General features: G+C 43.9%; 1 long non-coding RNA gene across 1 annotated transcript; it reads left to right on the top strand.

Annotated features, from left to right (window-relative positions):
• Positions 1-504: 504 nt before the first annotated feature.
• LOC137230367 (uncharacterized) lies at positions 505-6236 on the top strand. The gene is made up of 2 exons (XR_010946118.1): positions 505-4644; positions 6068-6236. It is a non-coding gene; the product is annotated as an uncharacterized lncRNA (long non-coding RNA).
• Positions 6237-6486: the final 250 nt, after the last annotated feature.

The following is a 6486-nucleotide window of genomic DNA, read 5'->3' on the forward strand; positions in this document are numbered from 1 at the left end:
CTTCCTGGACTTGACTGACTATTTCCTTTCCCATATTAGGGAAGTTTTCAACTATAATCTCTTCAAATATTTTCTCAGTCCCTTTCTTTTTCTCTTCTTCTTCTGGGACCCCTATAATTCAAATATTGGTCTGTTTAATGTTGTCCCAGAGGTCTCTGAGACTGTCCTCAGTTCTTTTCATTCTTTTTTCTTTATTCTGCTCTGTGGTAGTTATTGGCACTATTTTATCTTCCAGGTCACTTATCCATTCTTCTGCCTCAGTTATTCTCTATTGAGTCCTTCTAGAGAATTTTTAATTTCATTTATTGTGTTTTTCATCATTGTTTGTTTGCTCTTTATTTCTTCTAGGTACTTATTAAATGTTTCTTGTACTTCTCCATTCTATTTCCAAGATTTTGGACCATCTATACTATCATTACTCTGAATTCTTTTTCAGGTAGACGGCCTAGTTCCTCTTCATTTGTTTGGCCTGGTGGGTTTTTACCTTTGCTCCTTCATCTGCTGTGTGTTTCTCTGTCTTCTCATTTTGCTTAACTTACTGTGTTTGGGGTCTCCTTTTCGCAGGCTGCAGGTTCGTAGTTCGGGTTGTTTTTGGTGCCTGCCCCCAGTGGCTAAGGTTGGTTCAGTGGGTTGTGTAGGCTTCCTGGTGGAGGGAACTGGTTTCTGTGTTCTGTTGGATGAGGCTGGATCTTGTCTTCCTCGTGGGCAGGACAGTGTCTTGTGGTGTGTTTTGGGGTGTCTGTGACCTTATGATTTTAGGCAGCCTTTCTGCTAATGGGTGGGGTTGTGTTCCTGTCTTGCTAGTTGTTTGGCATAGGGTGTCTAGCGCTGTAGCTTGCTGGTCGTTGAGTAGAGCTGGGTCTTAGTGTTGAGATGGAAATCTCTGGGAGAGCTTTTACCGTTTGATATTACGTGGAGCTGGGAGGTCTCTGGTGTACAAGTGTCCTGAACTCAGCTCTCCCACCTCAGAGGCACAGGCCTGACACCTGGTCAGAGCACCAAGACCCTGTCAGCTACACGGCTAGGTACGTGGAGAGTTTCTTGCCTTTTGGGAAGTCTGAGATCTTCTGCCAGCATTCAGTAAGTGTTCTGTAGGAGTTGTTCCACATGTAGATGTATTTCTGATCTATTTGTGGGGAGGAAGGTGATCTCCACGTCTTACTCCTCCACCATCTTGAAGGTCTCTTGTGCTTGCATATTTGTGCCATGTGCTTTCAGGAACACGAAAGTTAATCATCTCCCTTGTTACCCATTATATGGGATGAGATAGGACTACCAACATTGATAGTCGCAAGGACTGATGATTCTAAGGGACTTCTGGATAAACTGTTATCAGTAAGCAGAATGAAGCACAACATATGACCTTAGAGGGAGTGAATGAGGAAAAAGCTCAGAGAAGAAGGAACTAGTAATCTAGGGCAGGGTGAAGAAAGTGACTCAGCTGTGACCTTTGTAGACTGGGGCTGCTTGTTCTGGGGAAAAAGAGCTGAGCTTTCAGTACAGCACAGGGACAGACAGGCTCTAGTCAGAGCTCTCCTGAGCACCCTGGACTTGGCTTCCCCTGCTACCACATACAAAATTCCCACATCTTGCTGTACACCCAAAAAAACTAGAACCTGAGGAACACCATTGCTCTGTTTACTGGTCCCTAAACCCATACTGCCTTTCCCAGAATAGGGTTCCAAAGGGAGTGAATCTTCCAGGGGTAAGACAGACATTGCTGAGGTGGTTGGCTGAGGAAGAGTATTCTGTCCATCCAACATGCATCTTGTCATTGTCCTGACTAGAGGAAAAGCTCTCCTGCATTTGGAAGAGGCAATAAAGGAAGAGGCCAGTGGGGTGTTTGGACATCTTGGGCTCCCTATAGTAAGAAAGAGGTAGGTACACATGAGGCTACTCCATTTTCTTATGACTTTGAGCAACTCAAATTCTTCAAGCGTCAGCTTCCTCATTCTTTAAGTGGGAAAGATAATACCTACCTCAGTGTTGTCACAGGGGCAGAATAAAGAGATTTTTAAGTCCTTAGCATGGTGAATAGCACCGTGATTATGCTCAGTAAGTGCTTGTACCCCTGCCCCTTCCTCACCAAACCTCTCTTCAGCTGGTAAGTGAACAGAGTGGATGATCCCCAAGACTTTTCTAGCTCTGAGCCTCGAGTCTGCAAAGGTGCTTCAAAGAAGTTCTCAGGGTGACAGGAAAGGCTCAGCCTGTCCATGACTCAGTAGCCTCTGCTTTTCCATAAACCTGTCAGGGCAAGGGAGATAGCACCAGAGGTAGACGTGGAGGCCAGGCAGGTAGGAGAAGTGGGGACCAGGTAATTGCTCTCAGGAGCTCCCTGTTATCTGCCTGCACTGCTCTGCCCCTGTGACCACCCAGAGGAGCCCCTGCACCCAGGAGCCCTAAGTAAGTGATTGGACCCTGCTGGACAGGGCCTCCCTGAGGCCATGGCTGTGCCTCACACCTACATTATGGAGGTATCCCTCAGTGGCTGGTGCAGTGCCTGGCATACACAGAGGGAGCTCTGGAAATGTCTGTAGCCTGATAAGCAGCCTGATCTTACTCTCAGCTCTGAGCCATTGCCTTCTTGCCAATCAGCCTGAGCTAACCCCAGAGCAGCTGGGAGTGCTCAGCATGATTCACTGTGGAAACCCGTCAGAGACAGCCTGGGGTCCAAATAAGATGGGGCAACCAAGCTGGATCTCACTGGGGGACAAGGAGTGAGACCAGCTGCCCCCTTCAGACCTCTTTGGCTTTAAGGGGGCTTGTGGGGGACCCTGTGGTATGATAAGAACAACTCTGGGCCACAGGCAGAATCCTAGGTTCTGGGCCCAGCCCCCCACTAATTTTAGTAGAGCCATTTAATTTGTGTGTGTTCTTGGGCATCTGTGATGGGGACAGTAAAACCTCTCTCAGTAACGTCATCTGTACAGTAGGATACTAAGCTGCTGTGAAAAAGAATGAGGGAATAATCATAACAGCTAACCTCTGAGTGCTAACTACGGACCAGGCCCTTTTCTGAGAATGCTAGATATCTTAACTCATTTCACCCTCACAACAACCCCATGGGATTAGTATTTCCCCCATTTTAAAGCTGAGAAAACTGAGGTACAGAGATTAAATAATTGCTCCAGATGCCCCCCCCATACATACATATGTTTGAGTATGTGTGGGAAAATTGTCTAGTAGGATAGACACCAAACTGTTAATAGTAGTTAACTCTGGAGGAGAGGATTTGGGGGTTTTGTGGTGTTTGAGAGTAGGGGAACCCGAGGCCTTTCATTTTTTTACTGTATAAATTCCTCTATTGATTGAAAAAAGTTTTTGCCATTATCATTTAAGAAATTTAAGAAAATGAATAAGGATGTCAAAACTCACTGTAGCTTTCAGACTCAAATGCAGAAGTGCATAAGCAGTGGCACAGGCTCCCAAGGCAGAGGACACTCTCCATTCCCAGAAATCCTTTGGCTGCAGCCAGTTCCCAGGAGCAGGGAGAGGAAAGGAGCCACCCAAACTCAATTACAACCTCAACCCTCACCCCTAGAAGACCCCCGGCAGACTGGGCAGGGTGATCTGTTACATCATGGGCCCAAGGGTCACTTGTGAAGTCTCAGGACTATGGGGTGGAACCACTGGCTCTGAGAAGTGAGCTGTTTGCATACTTGAGCTATCTCTTGGTCTTCTTAAGTAAATCATGTGCTTTATCTGATGACTAGGGGAGTAACCTCTCACAGCTGGGCAGTCATTGGCAGTCCTCCCTTTAGTTCTGCATGCCTGCATCTTTTGGTCTTAGCCGTGTTTTGTGGACTCCATGACACTGAGTTCTATTTTTGAATCGAGTCAAGGCCCTTTCCATTTTCAGAAGAATTCAGCTAGTACTCATTTATGCCTCTGATTATGGTGTCTGTCTTTCGTTATCCCTTGGACCTGCCGTGGTTACATAATTCTTTTGCTTCCGTTCTCCCATATTTGATTTCTGTAGAGGACTTTGTGTTTTCTGGATCCTTTTAAGTTAGGTCAGAGGAGAACATTACCTCATCTTTCTAGCTTTTAAAACTGGTTTTTACCTTAAAAACCTTTAACAGAATGCTTTTTATCATTCCTGCTATTAATTTCTATGAACAATTAAGTTATATTTTAATCTTGCTTTAGAGAATTGTGGATTTAAGTGTTTCCTCCCCAGTCTTACTCAGCCCTTGGTATTATATAGCTGTCGAAAAAACCCTGTCAAACCTCCCTATTTACTCTCCTAGTGGTTGTCACGATATCGTATCTGATACACCATTTAATGAGACCTCATGCTGTTAAACAGGACCTCAGTTAAGTCTTTCAGATCATATTCCATTTGGTTATATAGTTTACTGAACTACTCCCTTCCCATTGGACATCCAGATTATGGCTTCCTCATAGGGTTGCTGAGAGAATTAAGTGAGAAAGCATATTAGGGAACTAGTCCTGGGCCTGACTCAGAGGGGAACTCCATTTCTTTGTTTGCTGACCCCCTCCTTCAGCCATTCCAGGTAATGGCATTCCTGTCCCCCAGAAAACAGCTGTAACTGCCTCCCCTCCTCATCTGGGGGCCATTGCATCACATCCTCAAAAGTCTGTGCCTTCCAAGAGTGTCAGCCTCTCCTAAACCCAGACCAGGTAAGACTCTTGTTTCTTATAAAGTGATGTCATAAGGTGACAATCCTTCATTGGGGTCACTGACACTGATGACGTAGCCGTATCACACTGGATGTCAGCAGATCCGAAGGTAATAGGAATTCAGAGATGTTCTTTCCTTATGAAGATGCCATCTTTAGGAAGGTCTGATTGTGAAAGTGGAATATAGCTCAAGTCTGGACCAGTAGAATGTGGACTCCAGCCCAGAGATGAGTTTGTACAATTGACCTTTATCCTTCAAGGTTTAGCTCCTTCCTCCAGAGACGTTTCCTGAACTCCCTCACGGCTCACCCACTCATCTTGGCATTTAATCAATTACTTACTGTGTAATGTAACTTATGCACCAAAAAGCCCGCGAGAATCTGCTCTGTGCCCGGCACTCTGCTAGGCAGTGGAGAAACAACAGTGAAACAGCAAGGGCCCAGGCCCTACCCTCTAGAAGCTTACAGCATAACAGGAAAGACGGACCTTGAACAAGCACTGTGCTTGCAAGTGTGATGAATTACTGCACTTTTTCCCCAGAGCTGGGCTAATTTTCCACTCCCAGAGGGCTGGGATATATTGGGTTGGCCAAAAAGTGCCTCCGGTTTTTAAGTAAACATAAAAGACACATTTTCCATTTTCACTAAGAACTTTATTGAACAACGTATTCACCCTTTTGTTCCACTACCTTCTGCCATTTTTCAGGCAACTTCATAATTCTGTCTTCCCAAGATTTTTTATCTCTTTGAGCAAAGAACTGTTCCAGGTGCCTTTTATAGTCTTCCAGGGAATTGAAATTTTTTCCATTAAGAGAATTTTATAAAGACTGAAACAAATGGAAATCCAGAGGTGCAATGTCTGGTGAATGTGGAGGATGAATCAGAACTTCCCAGCCAAGCTGTAACAATTTTTGCCTGGTGATCAAAGAAACATGTGATCTTGCCATTATCCTAATGGAATTGGATAATTGCAATTAATTAATTAATTGATAGTTACAATTAATTGTTTGGTTTTCTGGAAGGAGCTCATAATAGAGGATTCCCTTCCAGTCCCACCATGTATACAATGTCACCGTCTTTGGATAAAGACTGGCCTTTGGTGTGGTTGGTGGTGGTTCATTTTGCTTGCCCCACGATCTCTTCTATTCCACATTATTGTACAGTATCCACTTTTCATCACCTGTCACAATTTGTTTTAAAAACAGAACATTTTCATTACATTTCAGTAGAGAATTACATGTGGAAATAGTCAAGGTTTTTTTCGCTTAACTTATGTGGAACCCAAACATCATTAACATAACCAGGCTGGTGCAAATGATTTTCAGTGCTTGCTTTGGATATTTTGAGTATGTTGGTTATCTCCGGTGTGGTATAACGTTGATTGTTCTTAATTAATGTCTCCATTTTGTCGCTATCAACTTCAGCTGGTCTACCTGACCATGGAGCATTGTCCAGCGAGAAATCTCCAGCATGGAACTTCACAAACCACTTTTGACACGTTCAATCCATCACAGCACCTTCTCCATACACTACACAAATCTTTTTTTGCGTTTTTACCTTTCTTGAAATAATAAAGCATAATATGCTGAAAAATGTTGCTTTTTTTCCTTCCATCTTCAATATTAAAATGGCTACACAAAAATTCACCAATTTTGATGTCTTTTTTTTAAATGCACGCTGACATGACAGCTGTCACATACAATCTAACAAAATTGTTTCAAATGAAGTTAAAGACAACTAAGTGCTACTAGAGCCATCTTATGGAAAAAACAGAATGAGCCTTTTGGCCAACCCAACATCTTGCATTCCTTTTGGGTCCTGTGGGCTCTAACGTGATCTGTCA

This window comes from Pseudorca crassidens, chromosome 1 (assembly GCF_039906515.1).
Source record: "Pseudorca crassidens isolate mPseCra1 chromosome 1, mPseCra1.hap1, whole genome shotgun sequence".
Lineage (NCBI taxonomy): Eukaryota > Metazoa > Chordata > Mammalia > Artiodactyla > Delphinidae > Pseudorca > Pseudorca crassidens.